Source organism: Atractosteus spatula, chromosome 28 (genome assembly GCF_055471065.1).
Source record: "Atractosteus spatula isolate fAtrSpa1 chromosome 28, fAtrSpa1.hap1, whole genome shotgun sequence".
Classification (NCBI taxonomy): Eukaryota; Metazoa; Chordata; class Actinopteri; order Semionotiformes; family Lepisosteidae; genus Atractosteus; species Atractosteus spatula.
Window position 1 is genome coordinate 413654 of NC_142733.1, and position 14121 is coordinate 427774.

Sequence of the window (14121 nt, forward strand, 5' to 3'; positions counted from 1 at the left end):
GGTCTTGTAGTTATGGGGAATGGTGATGGTGACAACCTCCATGACTTGAGGTCTCAAGCAGAAGAACTAGCTAGAAAACATGACCAAGCCATGGCCTCTATTGCGGCACTGGATGACGGAGGAGAGGAGCTGTAGTAAAAAGTTTCTTAAGGTGAACAAATGCTCGGTCTGCCTCAGGGTCCCATTTGCCTCTATTAGTGCTTTTTCGAGTCAGGGCGGTAATCGGGGAAACGATAGAGCTGAAATTACTAATAAAGCGGCAATAAAAATGAGCAAATCCTAGAAAACATTGTATTTGTTTTAAATTCTGGGGAGAAGGCCAGTTCTGAATGGCGTCAGTCTTGGCAGGGTCTATTTCAATGCCTAGGGGTGAGATGATGTAGCCAAGGAAGTGAATTCTGGAAACATGGAAAGTACATTTGTCCAGTTTGGAGTAAAGTTTGTTCTTTATCAAACGGTGAAGTACCTCACGCACATGGGAGATGTGATCCTGGAGACTGCTGGAAAATATGAGAATGTCATCCAAATACACCAGGACATATTTGTGTAGGATATCCCTAAAGACATCATTCATGAAGCCCTGAAAGACAGCAGGAGCATTTGCCAACCCAAATGGCATTACCTGGTTCTCATAGTGACCATGGGTCGTTATGAACACCGTTTTCCATTCGTCACCTTCTCGAATGCGGATTAGGTTGTAAACTCTGCAGAGATTCAATTTTGAAAAAATAATGGCACCTCGGAGTGATTCCAGAGCCGACAAAATTAAAGGAAGGGGGTAATTATTCTTGATCGTTATATTATTTATATAATATAATGTTATATTATTTATATAGATCTCTCCAAGCCCATTGTTTCTCATTTCACCTCTGACGGCCACGACCACTCTAATCTCTCCGTCTGTGTTCTCAAAGACGGTTTTCCGAACTCATACATCAGAAAGACCACCGAAACTAAAATTATTCTGCAGCTAGGATCACACATTCTCCCTTCCCTTAACGACAGACTACTGTTCTTTTAAATTTTCTCCATTCATTGGAAGTTTCATTTCACACCTCTTGATTGGCCTCTCTTTCTGTCCCCTGCTCCCGCCTCTCACTCCTCCTCCCTCACAACCTTTGTTCTCCCGCTACTTTACCTTTGCCTACTGCCCTGTCTCTCTCACACCTGAAGAAGGCTCCACGGCCGAAACATTGTGTTCTCTTTCTTCTTTTTTTCAGCATGGAATAAACCTATTACTTGTTCCTTTGCAGCCTACGCATGCTGACGCAGCTACCCACCTGAACTGTTATATTATTTAGACCGTGATAGTCAGATGTAGGGTCTGAGGGATCCGCCTTTCTTTTTAACAAAAAAGAAACCAGCGCAGGCAGGTGAGGGCGAGGGGCAAATGAAGCCAGAGTTTAACGATTCCTGAACGTAATTCTCCATAGCCTGCGTCTCTTCACAGGAGAGAAAATAGATATGACCCTTGGGAGGAAGAACTCCTGGAATTAAATCTATGGGACAATCGTAAGGGCGGTGAGGAGGGAGGGACAGAGTTTTCCGTTTACTAAATGCCAGGTGTAGATCGGAGTAGTGAGAAGGTATTTTGGAGAGGTTATTGTGGGAAATACAGGAAACAGAACGTTTTCGGGGGAATACGCAGCAATGCCAAAAACAGTGAGCCTCAGGCGGTGAGCTCTCTCTCCGACCAGGAAATACGTGGATTGTGCGTCTGTAACCAAGGGAAACCAAGAACCGCTGGGTGACCCAGCCAGGGGAGAGAGGGGATCTATCAAGTGTGAGCAGACAAATAGGAGGAGTAACGGGTAATAGAGGAATGTTGTGAGACGAGGCGAGTCTGGAATCCAGGAAATTCCCCTCGGCTCCCGAATCAACAAAAACAGAGAGAGGAATAAGCTCTTTGTTCCATGAAGGATCAGCTGGGACAAAAAGCCCCGATCCAGACGAGGAGGAGGAAGAAGAGGAGGAAGAAACACTGACCCTGGTTGTGGGTGGAGAGGTGCGGGACGAGCGTCTGGGGCAGGAGGCCTGGGGGAGGTCAGGGAGACCGCAGTAAAGAAAACACCCCTCCTCGATTTGGCAACTTCTCTCCTCAGGGGGTAATGCAGAAAATGAGGGGGAATGGGAGGGGGTGGAGGGGATTCGATTATATGATTTACGTTGTTGAAGCCTGATCTCAAGTTCAAAAACCCGTGCGATGAAAGCCTCAAGTGATGGGAAGTCCAGGGGTAGGAGCGTAACAAATCCTTAAATTCATCCGATAATCCAAGGTGGAACTGGTGAATAAGAGCTTTGTGACTCCAGGGGACTAGAGCAGCCAGGAAGCAGAACTCATTGATGTAGTCCTAAAGGGAACGGGACCCCTGAGTAAGGGAAGTGAGGCGTGCAACAGTAAGGTGATGTGAGTGAATTCTCCCAAAGACTGAATGTAGGGCAGCTTCAAAAAGTTAGAAGTCAGAAGTCTCCGGAGCGTTCCGAGAAAGGAGATGCGCGGCCCAATCCAGATCTCGTCCAGTGAGGTAGGATACCATAAAGGCAATTCTTACTGTATGTGTTGGGAAGCAGTCCGGGCGGATTTGAAAAGCCATACGACAATGAGTCAAAAAACCCTGACATTTGGAGGGGTCTCCATCAAACCTTTCCGGGGAGGGTGGGGGCAATAGGTTTACAGGTGGAGGAGTCAGGGGAGCAGGAATGGGAGCCGCAGGTTGTGGAGGTGGTGATCGTGTGAGCTGGTCGACTAGTTGCTGGACCACCGTAGTTAATTGGCCCAGAGTCTGGGAGTGTTCCTGGAGAATATCAAGTTGATCTCGGCTCGCAGGATCCATGTTACGGCTCACTATTCTGTCAGGAGTGTGGTAGATACTTCTCTGAGAATCCTGTGCATAGCCGAGAACTCTGCAGGAAGCAGAGGCAAACAATCCAAAATCGTAATCCAAAGACGAGATCAAAAAGGGAAAAAGTCAAGTCCAAAAACCAGGAACGTCAACAAGGAAAGAATGCACACTAGAAAACATCAGGAGGCTTCTCAATAGTGAGCAGGGTAGGGTGTGTAAGGGAGCATTAAATACTGAAGGGAGAGGAACGTGGTTGGATAATTGGTTAAGGAGTGAGAATCTGTGGAATCCGGTGCCTGTGAGAATGTGATGGGTTCAGTTAGGAATGAGAGCTTGAAACAGTGGGCTTGGGAATGTAGCGGGGTTTACAAAGGTGAGTGCGGGATGTGACATGAAGCTGTTATGTGGACTTTGGAAGACAAGCCCTGTAGTTCCAAAACATTTAAAAGCCGTAACACAGACGGGTTGACACAATGCTCTGTTATTGATGCTCACAGAGAAAAGGCATTCACTTTGGAAGATGTCCTTAAAGTAGTAGTAGAGTAGGGTAGAGCTGGGGAGTTGGCTAATGCTGTAAGAGACCTCACTATGCAGAGGGAGAGAAGCAGTAATGAAACTGCGAGCAAGATTAAGTTAAACCCAAGTTTACTGATGATGGCAAGCCTATCTGCTTTAAGTGTAAAGAGGAGGGGCACATAGCAAAAAACTGTACTCAGAAGCGCCTCCCATCATCAAACATCCCTATAGTGCAGGAAAACGAGAGCCTCCGGTTGTAACGAGCCAGGCAATTCGGGGGAAAACCATAGGCACAAGCAAACCTGACTGTGATCGTGCCAAGTTACTGGAACATGTTGTGGGGAGATGTTCTAGACCTGGTGACTGGGGGAGTCATTCTGTCATGTCTATTAGATACTGGTAGCCAGGTCAGTACTATTTCAGAGAGTTTCTTCAGAGAACACTTATCGGGGGAGGATGAAGACATGCTCTCAATATCAGGGTGGCTTAAGTTAACCGCTGCAAATGGTTTTAAAATACCTTACCTAGGGTATCTTGAATTGGATGAGGAGATGATAGGGGGTGACAGACTGTGGATTTTTGGTGGTAAAGGAGCCAAAAGATTATCTTTCTTCTGTTCCAGGCCTCATAGGCATGAATATTATCAGCAAATACAAACAGCTGGTCTGTGCTGAATTTGATTCTGCACTGGGTGGCGAGCTGGATTCTGATTGGAGGGAAATGTTTTAGCGAATGCATAAAGTGAATCTAATTGAAAAGTCATCTGTGGTACGTGTACGTGAAGAGACACGGTCCATGTCCCAGCCACGTCAGTAGCTACAGTCTTAGCTATAAGGCTCAGACACATGAGAGAGAGTAATATAAATATGCTGTTGGAGCCTTTGAATGTGCCTTTGCCAGGCGGCCTGATTGTCGTGCCTATTCTTGTGTCCTCTCACAGTTATATGGTGCAAGTACAAGTCATAAATGTCTCACAAGAAGATGTTTGGCTCAGGCCAAGAACCAAGTTAGGTATTCTGTCCCCAGTCGAGCAGATGGACAGTATCCAGCAGTGTGAGGTACATTTTCAACGTGTATCTGATAGTGTTGAACAAGTTACTGTAAGCAAAAACAGTTTACAACAGATACTAGATAAACTTGATGTGGGTGGGACCCCCGAACAACAAGCAAAGTTGGATGCATTACTAGCCGGTTAGGCTGAGGTATTTGCTTTTGAAGATGTAGATCTTGGTTATACAAACATGGTCCAGCATGAGATCCACCTAGTAGATGACATACCATGCACCCAGTCATATCGCCAGATTTCACCAAACCAGTACAAAGAGGTTAGGGAGCATATAACCAAGCTTTTGAAGAAAGGGGTGATACAGGAGAGCACCGGTTGTTATGCTTCGTCAATAGTCCTTATCAGGAAAACAGATGGAACCCTCAGATTATGTGTGGATTATAGGAAGCTTAATGCAAAGACCAAGCGTGATGCTTTCATGTTACCACGCATTGATGAAAGTTTTGATGCACTCTGCAGTGCCAAGTCTCGACAACCTAGCCAATGGGAACCATCAAGTCACTATGCATGAAAGGGACAGACAAAACACTGCATTTACAACCCCCTTTGGGTTGTACAAATACCTGAGGATGCCTTTTGGGGTCTGTAATGGTCCTGCTACATTCCAAAGATTGATGCAAGCTACTATCCATGACCTTGTGTTCCAGATCTTGCTAGTCTACCTTGATGATATCTTGGTGTTCTCTCTAGATTTTTGTGACCATCTAGGAAGGCTGGAGACAGTGCTGAAGTGACTAAAGGTAACTGGGCTGAAGGTCAAGCTTGAAAAGTGCCATTTCCTCCAGTCAGAAGTGCGGTTCCTTGGCCATCAAATATCTGCAGATGGAATAGGTATGGACCCAGACAAGGTAGCGGCAGTAAGACAGTGGAAGGTACCCATCACAGTCAAAGAGCTGCAGTCATTTTTAGGCTTTTGCAGTTACTATAGGAGGTTTATAGAGGGCTTCTCCAAAATCACTGGCCCTCTCCACGATGTAGTCAGCACCTGTTTAAGAGAAGGCAATACAACTAGATCCAAGCAACTTTTCAGCAATTCATGGACCCCAGCATGTCAAGGTGCTTTTGAAAAGCTTAAGAATAATTTGACCAGTGCTCCGCTGTCAGGCTATGCTGACTTCGACTGCCCTTTCGTTGTAGAAACGGATGCAAGTAGCCTTGGCTTAGGTGCAGTTCTCTCCCAACAGCAAGGAGATAGGAAAATGGTGATCACGTATGCTAGTAGGAGTCTTCGCTGTGCCGAAAAGAACGATAGGAACTATAGTATAGTTGGAACTTCTAGCCCTTAAGTGGGCCGTGGCAGAAAAATGTAGAGGTTACCTCCTGGGATCTAATTCGTTGTTATAACGGGCTACTACCCTTTGTGTCATCTTTCCACGGCAAACCTAGGTGCGATAGAGCAGAGATGGGTGTCTCAGTTATCTGTTTTTGATTTTGAAATAAAGTACCACCCAGGAGGCTGCAACACCACTGCTGATGCCCTCTCTAGGCAGCCATTGATGGATGGCTGCCTAGAGAGCCATCCTGGATGATGTTGAATATGATGATTGTGTGGCTATCTGAAATGTTGTCAGCAGAGGCACAACTCTAGAGCCAGATTTGGTGGCAGCCGGTATGAAATGCTGCAAAATAAGACAGATCCGTGTATTGGAAGCGGGAGTGGATTTTGATAACTTGAACAAGTCACGGAGTAACACCCAAACTTTCCCAGGGTATACAAAGAAGGAGCTCCATCATTTTCAAGATGCTGATCCCTCTCTCAGTGCTTTCTGGATGTTCTGGAATAAGCAGAGAAAACCAGGGAATAAAGAGAGATCAAATTTGTCTAAACCTACCTTGATGTATGAGGTCTTCCCTCATACATCAAAGACACCAACCACGCACTCCAACTTTTTAATGATTTCCAATTTCAGGGCACCAAATGCTACATTTTTACCATGGACATCACATCTCTGTACACCATCATTCCCCATAATGATGGCCTTACAGCCCTCAAGCACACACCAACAGGTGAGTGGAGTTGCCATGGGCACCAGAATGGGACCCAGCTATGCCAATATTTTTGTCGGCTGGATAGAAGAATGCTTCTTCGCTTTCTACTCTGGCTATGTCCCTGACCTCTACAAACGATATATTGATGACTGCATCGGTGCCGCTACATGTTCCAACAATCAGTTTGAGTGCTTCCTGCACCATTTCACCAACTCCCATCCGTCCCTCAAATATACGGTTAACATATCTTCCACTACTCTTCCGTTTCTAGACATCAACTTCTCCATCAACTACCCCGACTCTCCACTTTGGTTTATTACAAACCCATGGATTCACACAGCTATCTCCTGTATAGCTCATTTCACCCCAAACACACTAAAAACTCTCTCCCTTTTTCACAGTTCCTTCGGCTACGACGACTATGCAGAGACGACATCGACTTAGAGAACCAAGCCCTTAAAATGTATTCCTTTTTCATCAATAGAGGATACCCCAGCAGTATTATTGACAGGGCCCTTGCCCGAGCCAAAAACACCCCTCAGACCATCAACCCAATCAGGAACTCCCGCCGTAACAACTGCATTCCTTTGGTGCTTTCCTACCACCCCAACACACTTCCTATCCCCAGGACTATTAATGACAACTTTTCCATCCTACAGGATGATCCCTCCATTGGGGCCCTCTTTTCTGACCGCCCCATCATATAGTCGATCACCTAATCTGTGCAACCTCCTTGTTCACAGCTCCTTTGACCACCCTCGGCAACCATCCACACCAGGCACTTTGCCTTGCAACAGAGCTCGCTGTATCACATGCAAGTACACACCTAACACCACACTCATTTAGGCCTCTCAGGACAATTCCGGATCACCCAGATGGAATCTTGTACCTCATGCAACCTTATTTACTGTATCTCTTGCAGTAAATGCCCAGCCATTTACATTGGAGAAACAGGAAGGAGACTTGGAGACCACTTCAGAGAGCATGTCAGGGCTGTGAAGATTAAAGATCTCTTCAAACCCATTGTTTCTCATTTCACCTCTGACGACCATGACCAGTCTAATCTCTACGTCTGTGTTCTTAAAGACGGTTTTCCAAACTCATACATCAGAAAGACTACAAAAACATAAATTATCCTGCACTTTCCCCCTTCCCATAACCACAGACTGCTTTTCTTTTAAATGTTCTCCATTCATTGGAAGTTTCATTTCACACCTCTGTATACCCATTCTGACTTCACACCTCCTGATACGCCTCTCTTTCTGTCCCCTGCTCCCGCCTCTTGTTCCTCCTCTCTCCCAGCCTTTGTTCTCCCACTATATTACCTTTGCTTACTGCCTTGTCTTTCTCACACCTGATGAAGGCTCCATGGCCAAAATGTTGTGTTTTCTTTCTTCTTTTTTTTAGCATGGAATAAACCTATTACTTTTTCTTTTGCAGCCTATACATGCTGACACAGCTATCCACCTGAACTACAAAACCTCCCTTGTCTTTGTTGAAGCAGTGGCATCGGGTGGGAGAGCGTGATGGGCTGTTGTACAGGGTGATCGAAGATCCTCATGTCAATGAGTGTTTCCAACTCCTCCTGTCTGATTGTATGAAAGATCAAATATTGGAAAGTGTACATGGCCAGATGGGCCATCAAGGAATCAAATGCACTCAGAATCTGTTAAGGCACAGATGCTTTTGGGCATGTATAATAATGTGGAGCAGTGGGTCAAGAAGTGTCAAAGGTGTATCCTGACCAAAATGCCACAGCCAAAAATCCAGGCACCCATCAAACCATTTATAGCTGCTAGGCCTTAAGAGGTTGTCGCTGTCGACTACACGGTCCTCGAGCCTGCCTCTGATGGGCGGGAGAATGTGTTGGTAGTTACTAACGTGTTTACCAAGTTAACACAGGCTTTCCTGACTTGTGATCAGAAGGCAGACACTACAGCGAAAGTCCTCCTGAAAGAATGGCTTCTGAAATTTGGATGTCCTAAAAGGACCAGGGAAGAACCTTTGAGAGTCAGGTAGTTGCAGAGCTGTGTTAACTTTACGGTGTGAAGAAAACACGCACCAGTCCTTTCCATCCTCAAGGAAACCCAAACTGTGAATGGTTCAACAGGATTCTACATGACCTTTTACGCACGTTGCCTCCTGAGAAGAGGCGCCGTTGGCTGGAACATCTGCCAGAGTTAGTCCATGCCTACAATGTGACACCTCACGCTAGTACAGGATATTCGCCTTAATGCCTTCTTTACGGAGTGCATCCTCACTTACCTGTTGATGCGTTGTTGGGCCAGGAGGAGGTGCTGGATAAAAGACATGATTGGCTGGTGGTCCACCAGGAACGGTTGCCAGAGTACGCAGAACAAAAAGCTGCGGAAAGAGTTCCACTGCAAGAAGACAAAGTGTTCTGTCCCCCAGTCAGTGTAGGTCAGCTGGTTTATCTGAGACACAGACCGTTGGGCAGAAATAAGATACAGGATGCTTGGGGACCTACTGTGTATAGGGTGGTAGAGGTGTAGGGTACGACACACGCAGTGGAACCATTGGAGGTTGGGCCTATAAAGTGGGTACACAGGGCTAATTTAAGGCCATGTGTGGGCCCTGTCCCAGCCCCCAGGTGTGTTAGAAACCGGTCCTCCACAGTGACCTCTGTTAGTACTCTTTCAGAGTCTTCACCAGAGTTTGTAGTGTTGGAGGAGATTAACTCAGGAAGTGTTCCCTGAGTCAGTAGATGTTGCTGGTGCTGAGGACCCCCTGCGTGTGTAGTGAATTAGATATGTTCTCTGAGCCTGTTAGGTTTGAACCTGCTCCTGAATCTACAGGTGCTGTGCTGGTTAGGACTGAGGCTGCTACTGAGCCTTCTAGTGCTGAGCCTACTACCAATTTCTCTCCTAGTGACCATGTATTAAATGTACCCACTCCTGTTCCACGCAGAAGTCATAGAGCCAATGCTGGAGTGCACACTAATCCTTTTTGTGAACCCAAGTCTGTCTGTAATGTGATCTCCTTAACTCCTTAACTTAAGTCTTTTCCCAGATGAGAACAAACTTAAGTGCTGTCCTTTTTGGGAGGCAGTCAAGTGGGTGAAGGGTTGAGAGTCACCAGGACATTGACTATGCAGCAAGGGAGAATTTGACCTAGTGGTGAATAGCTGTCTGTTAGGCCAAATCCACTAGATGGCGCTGCCTCTTATATAGCGGTGTCCCTTAGTTCCAGCCAGTTAATTTTAGCATTCTGTGCATGGGCATTAGGGACTAGGAAGCAGTGTGTTACAGTAAAAAAAACCCAACAAAATTGCTGCAGAGAGTTGTAACGTGTAGTTCTCAGTGAGGGTAGAGCTAAGATGTTACCTGCGCAGCCTGCGAGCGGCCTATTTCTGCACGCGCTGTGTGGAAGAGCCGCTACCGTATTTTGTGTAGCCAAAAATATCATTATATTTCATTTATTTTGTTTTTTATTATTTTCCAAACTAACAAAACAGTTTAGACACCATACTTACCTGAAAATAAAGAATAGCAAAAAGTATTTGTGTTATGTGCTGGTTATTCTTTGCCAGGATACATTAATATCGTTTATGAGCATGTGAAAGGAAATGCTGAAATCAAGTGAATCAATGGTGAATCGGAGAGTCTCAAAACTTAGTATGATTGGAAGCGAATACATGATCGGATTAAGAAAATGCTGTGGTGTTACTTTTTGTCAATGGAGAAATAAAGTTTTTCATGTTGCAACAGTTAAACTGAAGCAGATGGTTACAAAGAAAGTGGACCACGGTAATACTTTGAGCTTACAGCCTGTCCAAGGTCATTCATTATTAAAACTATTTGTAATATCTTCTGTAAAGACTTTGATGCATAAAATATTTCTGCATAATTAAAATATTTATGATGGAGATGGAAGGTTGTGTAATTTAGTCCAACTGAGCAATCTTGCTTTTTTGAAATATACTGACTTTTTAATGTTTAATGATTAACATGCTGTAATACACAGTTTAAAATTATTAAAAGTCTAAAGAGTATACAACTTAAAATCTTAATTGGAAAAAGATTGTTCCTCAGCACTGAGCAGGATTTGAAACCAGCATTTTCTGGCTACAGCTCAAATGCTGTACATGAGACGTTAGAGGTTAAAGGTCTTTCAAAGTGCTTCCAGATACTTTTATCATAATCTAATTTACATGTGGTATAATGCGGTAAGGTGCGCCATGCCCACAGCGTTTTACTGCACCATACCTTGCTCATTTTGAATGGCTGGATCTGTACATTAAGCACACAAATGAGAAAACAATACATTATTTTATCTTGAATACAAACATTTACGAATACAAACATTTATGTTAAACATCCAGTGTTTGTGTTTAGATGAGTTCATACACAGCCTTGGCCTGTGTCTTTACGTTCATCCTCAGCACCTGCAGTAGGTCCCAGCTGCACCAGTGCAGTCACTGTGCAGTCCTAATGAGGAAGGTTTTTGTACTGGTGTGTAGTACTATGGAATAATAAAGGTACTGCCATTGAAAGTCTGGAAAGTCTGACGGTAATAATCTGCTGCATCTTCAGCCAGGATTAAATCTCAGAGTGAAGTTAGTTCCCAATCCACTGCCATTGGAACAACCTGCGATCCCAGATTGACGAGTATTGCATCATAGATCAAGACTTTATTAGCTTTCTGTTGGTATCAGAGGAGGCAATTGTCACTGTAGACTGCAGGACTGGTCTTACAAGTGATAGTAACTACTTCTCTTGTCTGAGCAGATATCACAGGTGTCTGAGTCACACTAAATTGTCCAATAGTCTCTGAAAACAAAAAAAATATATACAGAATTAAATAAAGAGAACGTTAAAATATTTCCCTATGATGAACTGGTATCCCATCCAGAGTGTACCCTGCCTTGCAGACTTTGTTTGAAGGGATAGGCTCAAAATTGGTTAAAATATATAAATAATGGATGGATCCATGTTAAAATAACCACAATTTGTGCTATTTCTCATTTTGTTTCTTGAATTGTACAAAACGCTTCCTTCCTTTGAGATTAAATAAAAAAATAAAATCTATGCTGGTAAGAAGTAAATAGTCATTCCCTAAACACATTCTTACCCCGAGGACAGATGAGGAGTGTCCAGATGAAGATGGTGATGAAAGTCATTTTTTCTGTGGGTTCTGTTGCCACGAAGGGCAGCTCTTACTCATGAAGTGTTAAAATCACAGGGCTTTAAACACTCCCAGAGCACTGAAGCATGTGCTGCCATGTCTTTTAATGCAAATTGTCTTTCCTGATAAAGTAGTTTTGTGACAGAGCAAGATGATCAGTTTAGCAGTAACACTCCCATGACAACAGGACTAGACAGAGAGCAGATTTAAAACGTGTAGCTGATAAGAAACAACCAGCTAAACTCTTATTCCACTCAATACAGCTGGAATGGAATTGAGTGTGAAGCGTCTGGTTGTACTGTTGGTGCTTTGTGCTCAGAAACAACAGGGTTGAATCCACATTGAATAAATGTCAAACAGCAAAGGCGATAAAGGACAACTTTGCCTTGTGACTTGTTGTAATTGTCATAAGTAAAAATTGTGGCTTCCAGACAGGCAGTTAACATTTGAAACCAGTAAGTCCTCAAAGCCAAAATGTTTATTTTAACAAAAAAAAAGCATTTCATGAAATGCATCTATTTAGCATTTAGCATCTAATAATATGACAGCAAGTCCAGGTGTTCTTATTACAATCAGCATATAAAATATTCAACAGGTATCATTTGGGAATAAGAGAAAGAAAACCGTCCAGGACACAGATCCTCTCTGATCGGGTTGTATAAGGGATGATATGTGTGTTTGCTAATCTGGTGGGTGTTATTCAAATCAAGAGTTCAACACATTTAATGAGTAACAGGATAATCTCTCATCCTGGCCTTCTACTTAAAGTTTAAGTAGGAGACAGATATTTATGGAACATGCCGTTCTTATTTTAATCATTAATCTATTAATAGATGATATAATCTATTTAATCCTCTTCTCTCACATCATTGAAAATTACCAAAACAACCCCAGACATCTTTTCTCCACCATCAACAGACTATTCAAGCCAAACTGCCCCACCACACTGCCTGCCTCATCGCAACTTTGCAACACATTCTTAGATTTCTTTGGTTCTAAGATTGAAAACATCTGGAATCACATTCTCTCAACTACACATATAATTTCCATACCCCCTCCCTCCTCATCCAACTTCTCTGGTTCCCTCCTCTCCAGCTTCTCTCTTCTTGACTTAGTATCCCTCAATAAACTAGTTACACGCATGAAACCCACCACATCTATTTTAGATCCAATTCCCACCACTTTATTTCATCCCTGTTTCTCTTCTCTCTGTCCCCTTGTCCTCAATATTATAAATGAATCCATGAGCACTGGCATTGTACCAATTGTCCTCAAAACTGCTGCCATTACCCCTATGCCAAAAAAGCCCAACATGACTCTTGACAATCTTGACAATTTTCGCCCCATCTCCAACCTACCCTTTCTTGCAAAAATTCTAGAACATGCTGTCACACTTCAGTTACATAACCACCTCATGACAAACAACCTTTTTGAACCCCTCCAATCTGGCTTCCATCAACTTCACAGCACGAAAACTGCCCTGGTCAAAGTCACTAACGATCTCCTAATAGCTTCTGATTCTGGTTTTCTTTCTATACTCATCCTTCTTGGTCTCAGTGCTGCTTTTGACACTGTTGTCCATAACATCCTACTTTCTCGTCTTGAGACTGTGTTTGGAGTTTCTGACACTGCTCTCAGATGGTTCAAATCTTACCTCACTGATCGCACTGTCTCTCTTAATGGGTACAGGTCTGAAATTGGTTTTGTTAAGTCTGGTGTTCCTCGGGGCTCAATATTGGGCCCCTTGATTTTCAGCATTTACATGTTTCCACTTGGTCAGCTCTTAAGATCACATGGCCTCAGCTTTCATTTCTATGTTGACGATACTTAAATAAACATCCATACCAAACCTGACACTGATGTGGCTGTCTCTATTCTATCTAATTGCATCTCTGACATAAAAATTTGGATGACTCAAACTTCCTTCATCTTAACTGCGACAAGATTGAAGTCATGCTTATTGGCACCCCCCATCAACTTCATAAAGCCAGTCCTTTAACCCTACCTGTAGATGGTTCTGTACTTAAACTTCAATCTAAATTGAAAAACCTTGGGGTTATATTCAATTCTGGCTTTACATTTAACCCTCATGTGCAGCATACTGTCAAAACATCTTTTTTTTCACCTCAGAAATATTGCTAGACTACGTCCTATGCTATCACTAACTGTGGCTGAAAAGCTGATCAACACATTTATGTTATCTCAAATTGACTACTGTAATGTTCTACTCGCTGGGGTATCTAAATCTACATTAAACAAAGTGCAGTATGTCCAAAACTCAGTAGCCAGAATCCTGACCAGGTCTAGTGCAAATGTAAATCACATTACTCCTATCCTGGAGTCCTTGCACAGGCTTCCGGTCAAATTCCTTGTAAACTTTAAAATCCTCATGCTCACCTATTAGGCTCTACATGGCTTGGCACCTCAGTACCTGTCTGAACTGTTATCGCCATACTCCCCACCTCGCAACCTTCGCTCATCTAATTCTGCTCTCCTTACTATCCCCCAAGTCCTTCTACATTGTATGGGTGACAGGGCCTTCTCCTGTTATGCCCCCAAGCT